Source organism: Schistocerca cancellata, chromosome 7 (assembly GCF_023864275.1).
Source record: "Schistocerca cancellata isolate TAMUIC-IGC-003103 chromosome 7, iqSchCanc2.1, whole genome shotgun sequence".
Taxonomy (NCBI): domain Eukaryota; kingdom Metazoa; phylum Arthropoda; class Insecta; order Orthoptera; family Acrididae; genus Schistocerca; species Schistocerca cancellata.
In genome coordinates, this window is record NC_064632.1 from 422,353,098 (window position 1) to 422,363,045 (window position 9,948).

A 9,948-nucleotide genomic window follows, 5' to 3' on the forward strand; every position below is an offset into this window, starting at 1 on the left:
TGTTTCTTGCTTGGTTACGTCTTTGAAGAGTAGACTCTAGTATTTTCGTTTCTGACCTGATTTTCACCCACTGGGGGTCCTGGACTTCTTCTTGGTTGTTTTCTTATGCAGTGGATTGCGCCATAAAAAAATCATTCATATGTTGTTTGGATGCTAGCTCCTGCCTGGTGCTTTGTCATGATTATTATTTTTATTGCGTAAATGTAGATATGGCAGCCGGGGGTAAGCACATCTACTAACAGTTGTTTTTTTTTCCACAGAAGAGATTTTCAGGTAAAATGTACCTTCAGTTTCACAAAAGTTCTAACTAAACATTCTGGGCACTGCTGTAAGCCAAATCTCTTCAGATAAAGCTTTGCTTCTTTCTGCAACAGAAGAGCAACATAAAGTCATCCAGCTTTGCACTTCATTCACTAATGAGCCACCTGATCATGTACAACCATCAGGAATGACTTCTGAGTGTGAGGAGCATGTTTTTTAGTGAAGAAATATTTTTAAAAAGTAAGTTTTTAACATAAAATAATTTTTAAATTAGATTAAAAAATATAAAATAATTTCTCTTAGCCTCATACAGGTTCATAACCCCATACAGATAGTTCTAAAAAATTAACATCATGAAGTTTTAATAGCTTTGAAAATACTTCTAAGATTTACAATGAGAAATGTGGGGTGGATTCAATAGATCATAGTTAGGAGATGAACTATTCATGCATCAGTTATGTATGAGGCATGTCCAAAAATTTCCAGAACTGTCTAAAATTTTTTCCATGCTTACCTTTTACTTATTGTGCATGGTCTCCTTCAAAACACTCTTCTCCACAATTGATACACTGCTCCCAACGCCATTTCCACTTCCAGAAGCAGTATTGGTATGCGTCTTGTTGGATTGTGTGAAGCGCAGTTTGCAAATTTTCTTTTATCTTGTGTATCATTGCAAATCTTTGTCCTTTCAATGGTGTTTTAAAATTTGGAAATAAAAAAATCTTAAGAGGCCATGTGAGGAGAGCACAGTGATTTCATTTTTTGTGCATTAGTCATGAACTAACAGGGATAGATGTGTGGGTGCATTATCATGATGCAAGAGCCATGAATTGTCCCACCACATTTCAGGCCATTTCCTCCTCACAGGATTTCATGATATGATCCAACTGAAATGTTGCATTCTTCAGCAATCTCTCAGTCAGTCAGTCTTCTAATCGCACACACAATTTCGTTGATGTTCCTGACATGAGCGTCATCATTAGACATTGAAGGGCGACCTGAATGAGGGTCATCTTTAACTTCTGTCTGGCCATTTTTAAACCATGCATTAAACATTCATCACCACAGGCTTCCTGCATCATTTCGTTTGTCTCTGGAAAGGTTTTCTTGAGTTTTACGAAAAATTTAATGCAGATGTGTTGCTCTTTTAACTCAACCATCTGAGAAATTTGCAAACTGTGCAACACAACATTCTACTCAATACTGCACTGAAAAACAGCTAACACACCAACAACAATGAAATTTCCAGCAGTTACGCATTAAACACAAGTGTGTGCAGAAATGTCAATGGCATTTCTCTCCCACACACCACTGGTGCGAAATTACAAACGTTCCGGAATTTTTTGAACAGACCTTGTATTGCATCCACTCCTTTTTTTGTTATAAATCTTACAAGTATTTTCATAGCTTTTAAAAATCCACAATAAAAGATTTTCAGCACTCTGAATAGTGTAAATTTATTTTTGTTTACACATTATTATTTTTGCTTGATTAACAAAGAGAAAACTGAATATATGGAAGTAGGTTGAGTTATAAACCCAAATCCTTACTTTGAAAGTGAACAGAATTCTAAATTCAGAAAAGTGCTCCAGTTTAAATACCTTGGATCATGTTTCAACAGTAAAAATATCATAACAATAGAGAATTTCTGAATACATAACAAAATTAATTGTAATAGGTACCTATTTGTAATTTGCCTACTATTTTGCTAATACTATGTATTATTGTAACTTATCTTTGACCTGTCCAATATCAATTGTACAATTTGTGCTGTATGATAAAACTAGACCAATAAAAAATCAAATCAAATCACATCAAATGAAAGAATAGCCTCAGGTCAAGATGTCTGTACTCACTAAGCAACCCACTCAAAAGTAAAGCTTTGTCAATCACCACAAAGATGAAGATATACAACATTGTCATCTTCCCCATATTACTGTACGTTTCAGAAAGCTGGACGCTTACAAAGAATGAAAGAGAAAAACTGAATGTTTTCAAAAGAAAAGTAATGAGAAAAATCTGATGACCTGTTTTAGAGAATGGTGTATGGAGAATTCGAAAGAACAATGAAATTTTTCAGTTAATGTAGCAACCCATTATCACCCAGAAATTAAAAAGTAGGAGACTGCAATGGGCTGAACATGGGGCTAGAGTGGAAAACAACAGAATCACCAAGAAAGCATTTGAAGGAACTTGCCAGGCAACAAGACCATTGGGCCGAACCCGTATTAAGGTGGAAAGATGACATAGAGAAGGACATCGCAGCATTAGGAATTTCCACAGGGTGGAGAGATGCTGTGAGAGATAGAAGGCGGTGGAAGCAGATCGTTGATGGAGTGTGTGGTCTACAGGGCCTGTGATTGCTGAGGGGGGGGGGGAGGAGATAGAGAGAGAGAGAGAGAGAGAGAGAGAGAGAGAGAGAGAGAGAGAGAGTCTTGTGTGTGTGAAATTTTTCAGTCAGTTTCAAACATTTTGATGGGATTACAACAGAGACATGTAGAAAATTTCAAGTTTATTTCAGTTTCTCCTTACCTGAGTCAACCAATGTATTGCTTCCTCCTATGTATATATTGTTAAAAGACTGTGAAAATAAAAATTAAAGAGATTTGAGCTCACATGGAGTCTTACCAGCAACTGTTCTTCTCACAAACCTTTCAGGACTGGAACAGGAACAGGGGTAATCAAGTACCCTCTGCCCCACCCTCCACAAAGAAAATGAGTTAATATTGCCAGAACAGTATTTTCACTCTGTAGCGGACAATGCACTGACATGGAACTGTGTTCTGGACTGAGACTTGAACACAGGACCTTTGCCTTTTGCGGGTGACTGTGCTACCCAAGCAGGATTCATGAACTGTCCTCACAGCTTTACTTCTGCCAGTACCTCATGTCCTACCTTCCAAACTTTACAGAAGCTCTCCTGTGCAACTAGCAGGGCCAGAATTCCTCAAAGAAAATATATCATAGTGTACAATAACGTATCATGAGTAGCAATCTACCCTGGAAGAAAGGATATCATAATATTCTTTCTCCCAAGAGTGCTAGTCCTGCAAGAGAGCTTCTGTAAAGTTTGGAAGGTAAGAGATGAGGTGCTGGTGAAAGTTAAGCTGTAAGGACAGGCCATGAGTTGTACTTGGATAGCTCAGTTGGTAGAGTCATTGCTGTGAAAGGCAAAGGTCCTGTATTAGTGTCCAGGTCTGGTACACAGTTTTAATCTGCCAGGATGTTTTGTATCAGTAGACATTGCACTGCAGAGGGAAAATTTCATTCTGGAAGTATCCTCCAGCTTGTGGCTAGGCCATGTCTCTTCAATATCCTTTCTTCAAGGAGTGTTAGTCCTACAACTTTTGTAGGAGAGCTTCTGTAAAGATGAGGTACTGGTGGAAGTAAAACTGTGAGGACTGGTCATGAGTCATGAAGCCAATGACATTTTCTTAGTACTTCTATGGTTGAAAATGTTACGTATGTCATTTGCACAAGTCGAGAAAACATTTTAAAAATTTAGTATGTGGTATTCATGTCAGAGAGTGATGGAATTCATAGCTCAATATGATAGCCTATGACTAAAGGATGATACAGTTATCTCACTTTCCTACTTTGTACAACTTATTTCCAAAAATTATCAGTTCTGACAGGAATCATTGGAGCAGGAGGCATACTTGGCATGTAAGTCATCGGTTGGAATCTCATGTGGTATACAGGGTGGTCCACTGATCGTGACTGGGCCAAATACCTCACGAAATAAGTGTCAAACGAAAAAACTACAAAGAACGAAACTTATCTAGCTTGAAGGGGGAAACCAGATGGCGCTATGATTGGCCTGCTAGATGGCGCTGCCATAGGTCAAACACATATCAACTGTGTTTTTTTAAAATAGGAACCCCCATTTTTTTATTACATATTCGTCTAGTACGTAAAGAAATATGTATGTTTTAGTTGGACCACTTTTTTCACTTTGTGATAGATGGCGCTGTAATAGTCACAAACATATGGCTCACAATTTTAGATGAACAGGTGGTAACTCGTAGGTTTTTTAAATTAAAATACAGAATGTAGATATGTTTGCACATTTTATTTTGGTTGTTCCAATGTGATACATGTACCTTTGTGAACTTATCACTTCTGAGAACGCATGCTGTAACAGTGTGATTACCTGTAAATAACACATTAATGTAATAAATGCTCAAAATGATGTCCATCAACCTCAATGCATTTGGCAATATGTGTAATGACATTTCTTTCAACAGCGAGTACTTCGTCTTCCAAAATTGTTCACACATGCAATGACAATGCGCTGATGCATGTTGTCAGGCATTGTTGGTGGATCACGATAGCAAATATCCTTCAACTTTCCCCACAGAAAGAAATCTGGGGACATCAGATCTGGCGAACATGCGTGCCATGGTATGGTGCTTCGACGACCAATCCACCTGTCATGAAATATGCTATTCAATACTGTTTCAACCACATGCGAGCTATTTGCCGGACATCAATCATGTTGGAAATAAATCACCATTCTGTCATGCAGTGAAACATCTTGCAGTAACATCGGTAGAACATTATGTAGGAAATCAGCATACATTGCACCATTTAGATTGCCATCGATAAAATGGGGGCCAGTTATCCTTCCTCCTATAATTCCGCACCATAAATTAACCTGCCAAGGTCGCTGATGTTCCACTTGTCACAGCCATCATGGATTTTCCGTTGCCCAATTGCCCAATAGTGCATATTATGCCGGTTTATGTTACTGCTGTTGGTGAACGACGCTTCGTCGCTAAATACAACACGTGCAAAAAATATGTCATCATCCCGTAATTTCTCTTTTGCACAGTGGCAGAACTGTACACAACATTCAAAGTGTCACCATGCAATTTCTGGTGCATAGAAATATGGTACGGGCGCAATCGATGTTGATGTAGCATTCTCAACACCGACGTTTTTGAGATTCCCGATTCTTGCACAATTTGTCTGCTACTGATGTGTGGATTAGCCGTGACAGCAGCTAAAATACCTACTTGGGCATCATCATTTGTTGCAGGTCGTGGTTGACATTTCACATGTGGCTGAACACTTCCTGTTTCCTTAAATAACCTAACTATCTGGCGAACAGTCCGGACACTTGGATGATGATGTCCAGGATACCGAGCAGCATACATAGCACACACCCATTGGGCATTTTGATCACAACAGCCATACATCAACACGATATTGACCTTTTTTGCATTTGGTAAATGGTCCATTTTAACACGGATAATGTATCATGAAGCAAATACCATACGCACTGACAGAATGTTACATGATACCACGTACTTATATGTTTGTGACTATTACAGGGCCATCAATCACAAAGCGAAAAAGTGGTCCAACTAAAACATTCATATTTCTTTACGTACTACACAAATATGTAATAAAAAATGGGGGTTCCTATTTTTAAAAAATGCAGTTGATATCCGTTTGACCTATGGCAGCGCCATCTGGCGGGCCAACCATAGCGCCATCTAGTTCCACCCTTCAAGCTAGACGAGTTTCGTTCTTTGTAGGACCACCCTGCATAATTTTTGTGCTTCTCATTTGAAATTTTCTACATTTCTATTTTGTTCCTCTTAAAGAAGTAATTATTGGAGAAATAAAGAGCATGCTGAAATAAAACTGGATGGTGCATTGTTCACAGTGCAAAGAAAAATCTGCAATCTCACAAATTGTTAGATTAGAATTTTACACTAGATTGTAAAAGGGTGGTTTGAAAAGTTATCGGAATCACCACGAGAGATCAGCGCTAGCGCAGTGAGTTGTTTATGTGATATTCATCGGGCAGTTGCCTGTAAACACATGCCACATCAGTGCTCTTTGAAGAGAGTTGTGGCAGTGATGTGGCTCTGTTGTTCCCATGTAGTGATTTGGGAAGATGGAACAAAAAAAGAAAAAAAAAAAAAAAAAGAAAAAAAATATCGAGATTCGAGCTGTGATTAAGTACTTCGTAAAGAAAGATATGAAGGCAAAGAACATTCATGCCAATTTCCAGAATACACTGGGGGACTCTGCTCCTTCATATTCAACTGTAGCCAAGTGGACAAATGAATTTAAATTTGGTTGGAAGAGCTTAGACGATCTGCACATTGGTCGGCCAAGATGTGTCACTACTCCAGAAATCATTGCAAAAGTGTACAAAATGGTGATGGAGGATTGCCAATTGAAAGTGCATAAATTTTCTCATGCTTTCCTGAAGAATCAGAAATGAAAGAATTATCTGCAAGATGGGTGCCGCAACTCTTGATGCTGGATGAAAAACACACGAAAATGGACATGTCGGAACAATGTTTGGCCCATTTTAGGAGAAGTGAACGAGATTTTTTGTGCTGATTTGAGACCACAGATGAAACTTGGGTACACTACTATACCCCAGAGAAAAAAAAAACAATCTAAGCAGTGACATCATACTGATTCTCTGGCACCAAAGAAAGCAAAGTTAATTCCTTCAGTGGGAAAGGTCATGGCATCAGTGTTCTGGGATGTGAAGGGGATTCTGTATGTAGATTATCTCCCCACTGGGCAACCAATTACTGGAGAATACTATGTTAACCTCCTGGACAAATTGCAATGAAAGATACATGAAGAAAGGCCAGGTTTAGCAAGGAAGAAAGTCTTCTTCCATCAAGACAATGTTTGCCTGCACACATGTGCCGATGCCATGCAAAATTACACAAACTAAGGTATGAATTGTTGCCACACCTGCCTTATTCACCTGATATGGCTCTGTCAGACTTCCATCTCTTCCCAAATTTTTCTTGGTGGACGAAGATTCACTTCAAATGAAGAATTGATAGCTGGAATTGACAATTATTTTGCACGCCTGAAGGAAACTCATTTTCAAGATAGGATCAAGGCACTGGAACATCATTGGACCAAATGCATTAATCTACAAGGAGATTACATGAAAAATAAAAAGAGTTTTAGTGATATAAGTACTTTTTTTCTATTTCATTCCGATAACTTGTCAAACCACCCTTGTATGATTTAAAAGTACAAACAACAGTGTGCCACTCAGTAGAAGCGCTTATATGAGATGCTTTCATAAAATTCACCAGGATCAATGCATGTCTTCTTGCAGCTTGCCCTGCTGCCTTCCAGTCCCTGTATGCTCTACCAGACAACACTCTTCTCGCCCCCACCTGTACCTTATCTCTCCAATTAGCATTGCTACTTTTGTTCAACACAACAGATGCAGCCTGGCCAGAGCAGCTGCAGATAGCAGTCATGTGTGCATGGCGTGACCCTGCTTTGTGTGTGTGTGTGTGTGTGTGTGTCTGTGTGTGTGTGTGTGTGTGTGTGTGTGTGTGTGTGTTTTTCCCTTTTTCTGAAGAAGACTTTGACCAAAAGGTCTAACAATCTTTTCATTTTGCCTATCTTCAATTCAATGAGTCATCTTTAAGCTGAGTAGCAGTCTATCCTTTTCATAAATGTCCTTAACTCATACTTCCTCCAGAAAATAAATATTTGTCAAGCAATTGATAAGACAAACACAAGAAAGACATTTGTTGATAATCATGTTGTATCTGCATCTATATACATGCTCTGCAAGCCACTGTACAGTGGAAGGCAGAGGGTACTTTTTACCACTAATAGTCATTCCTGAAACTTCCTGGCAGATTAAAACTGTATGCCGGACCGAGTTTGAGTCTTGGTCCGGCACACAGTTTTAATCTGCCAGGAAGTTTCATATCAGTGCTCGCTCCGCTGCAGAGAGAAAATCTCATTTTGGAATAGTCATTCCAGTTCCATTTGCAAATGGAGTGAGAGAAAAACCACTATCTATATGCCTCAGAATGAGCCCTAATTTCTCTTATCTTGTCTTCATGGCCCATATGCAAAAAGTACATTGATGACAGTTGAATTGTTCTGCATTCAATCGCAAATGCTAGTTTTTAAAATTTTTCACAGTAGCATTTCATGACAAGTTAGTTCTCTTCCCTCCAGGGCTTCCCATTTGTGTTCATGAGGCATCTCCGTAATACTCAAATGCTGATCAAACCTACTAGTTACAAATCTAACAGTAAGCCCCTGAAGTACCCCTGCCATCTGTTATGAAAATCTTTTATTATTTCTGCAAGTTTCAATTGTTACTAATGATCTTCAGGCTCAAGAAGTTTTTCAATGACAGTATCTGCATGGATATATACAAGATATTCATCTCTTTCTACAAAATGTCAAAAGCACCATCAGGATAACATAATTTGATATGTATGATTTAAACCTTGTTCATTTGGTGTAATGTATCAATAATATAATAAATCCTAAATTAGATTTTCCCTGAGACATTTAAGTCTCTAATTTATCTATGATAACGTTGGAAGCTGAAGAAGTGAATTAAAATTTGTGCTGCGGCCAGGCTTGAGTCCCGGCCGCAGCACAAATTTTAATTCACTTCTTCAGCTTCCAAAGTTATCATAAATAATATAATAGTGCACTTTATCTAACCTCTGGGGACTTGAAGACAGGTTTTCGAGAAATGTCTGCTAGTTGTGGGGCAATAACTACAGTAAATATTTCAATAACAAAGTCCTACAGGCCAGGATGGCTAGAGGGTAAAATAATACCCAAAGAACTTGTAAAATTATGAACTTACAGACTCTCTACAGAGGAACTTAAATTCACAAAACTGATAATACTTTAACTTCTGTAATTCATGTGAAATAAGGCAAGAAAGAACCTGCAGACCCTTCCCACAATTAAAGTTGTCAACTGAATAGAAGAAAATTGCATTAGAGTCAAACAATAAAATGAACTGGCTTTGGAAGTGGGTATCATAAATAAAATACTACAAGTGAACAGTGAAGTCATAAAAATAGTTGACGAGATTTAAGATTTAGGGCAGCTGAAGACAATGACTGATGGATATAAAAAGAAATAAATGAAAAGTATAAATGACATCAAGTGCTTTTAATGAAATAATCAGAGTAAAACTAAGGGTCTGATGTGTAGCAGGCAGGTTGTGCAATGACCACTACTGGGTGATGGGAGCCATCTTCATGTTTGTCAGGAGACACTTGACTCCCAGCTGGCACATTCTGGGTGAGAGAGACCAAATATAGCAGCAATCTTAGCTCTTAGCTCAATTTGATGGGCAGAAGCAGGCAGGGAACACTCCTCACATTGTGGCCCAGTAACCCACTGATGAGGCAGATGACGAAGTCACCCAGAGTCAGACCTTAGACCATCAGCTGGAGAGCAATGGTGGGCAGCATGGAGCTGGGTTGTTATCCGTTTGTGCCTCAGACCATGAGGCAGGAGCTGGCTGCGGGTTACCAAAGGCCTGGTTGATAAGGCAGTGATCAGCAGTTTATGGCATGTTGGTGGTGACTGCAACATAAATATGGCATCCAGCAAAGCATAGCCCAGCTGTACCAACTGACTGCTTCGGTAGAACATTGTCGATCTTATGACAGCAGCTGATACATGGCAGATGTAATAACATAGCCTCGCTGTGCCAACGATCTACTAGACTAGTGTGAGGATTTAAGTACAGCTGTCCAGCACTGATCATAGAGAAGACATACCTCTGTCACATGATGTTGATAGACCCTCTGGTCAGCACAGGAGCTTTGTGAAAGGTGACCACTGTGTCACAGTTAGGCATTGCCTTGTGGAAGAAAATGGTGCAGAAGTGCATGCTCCTGCTGGGGTGCT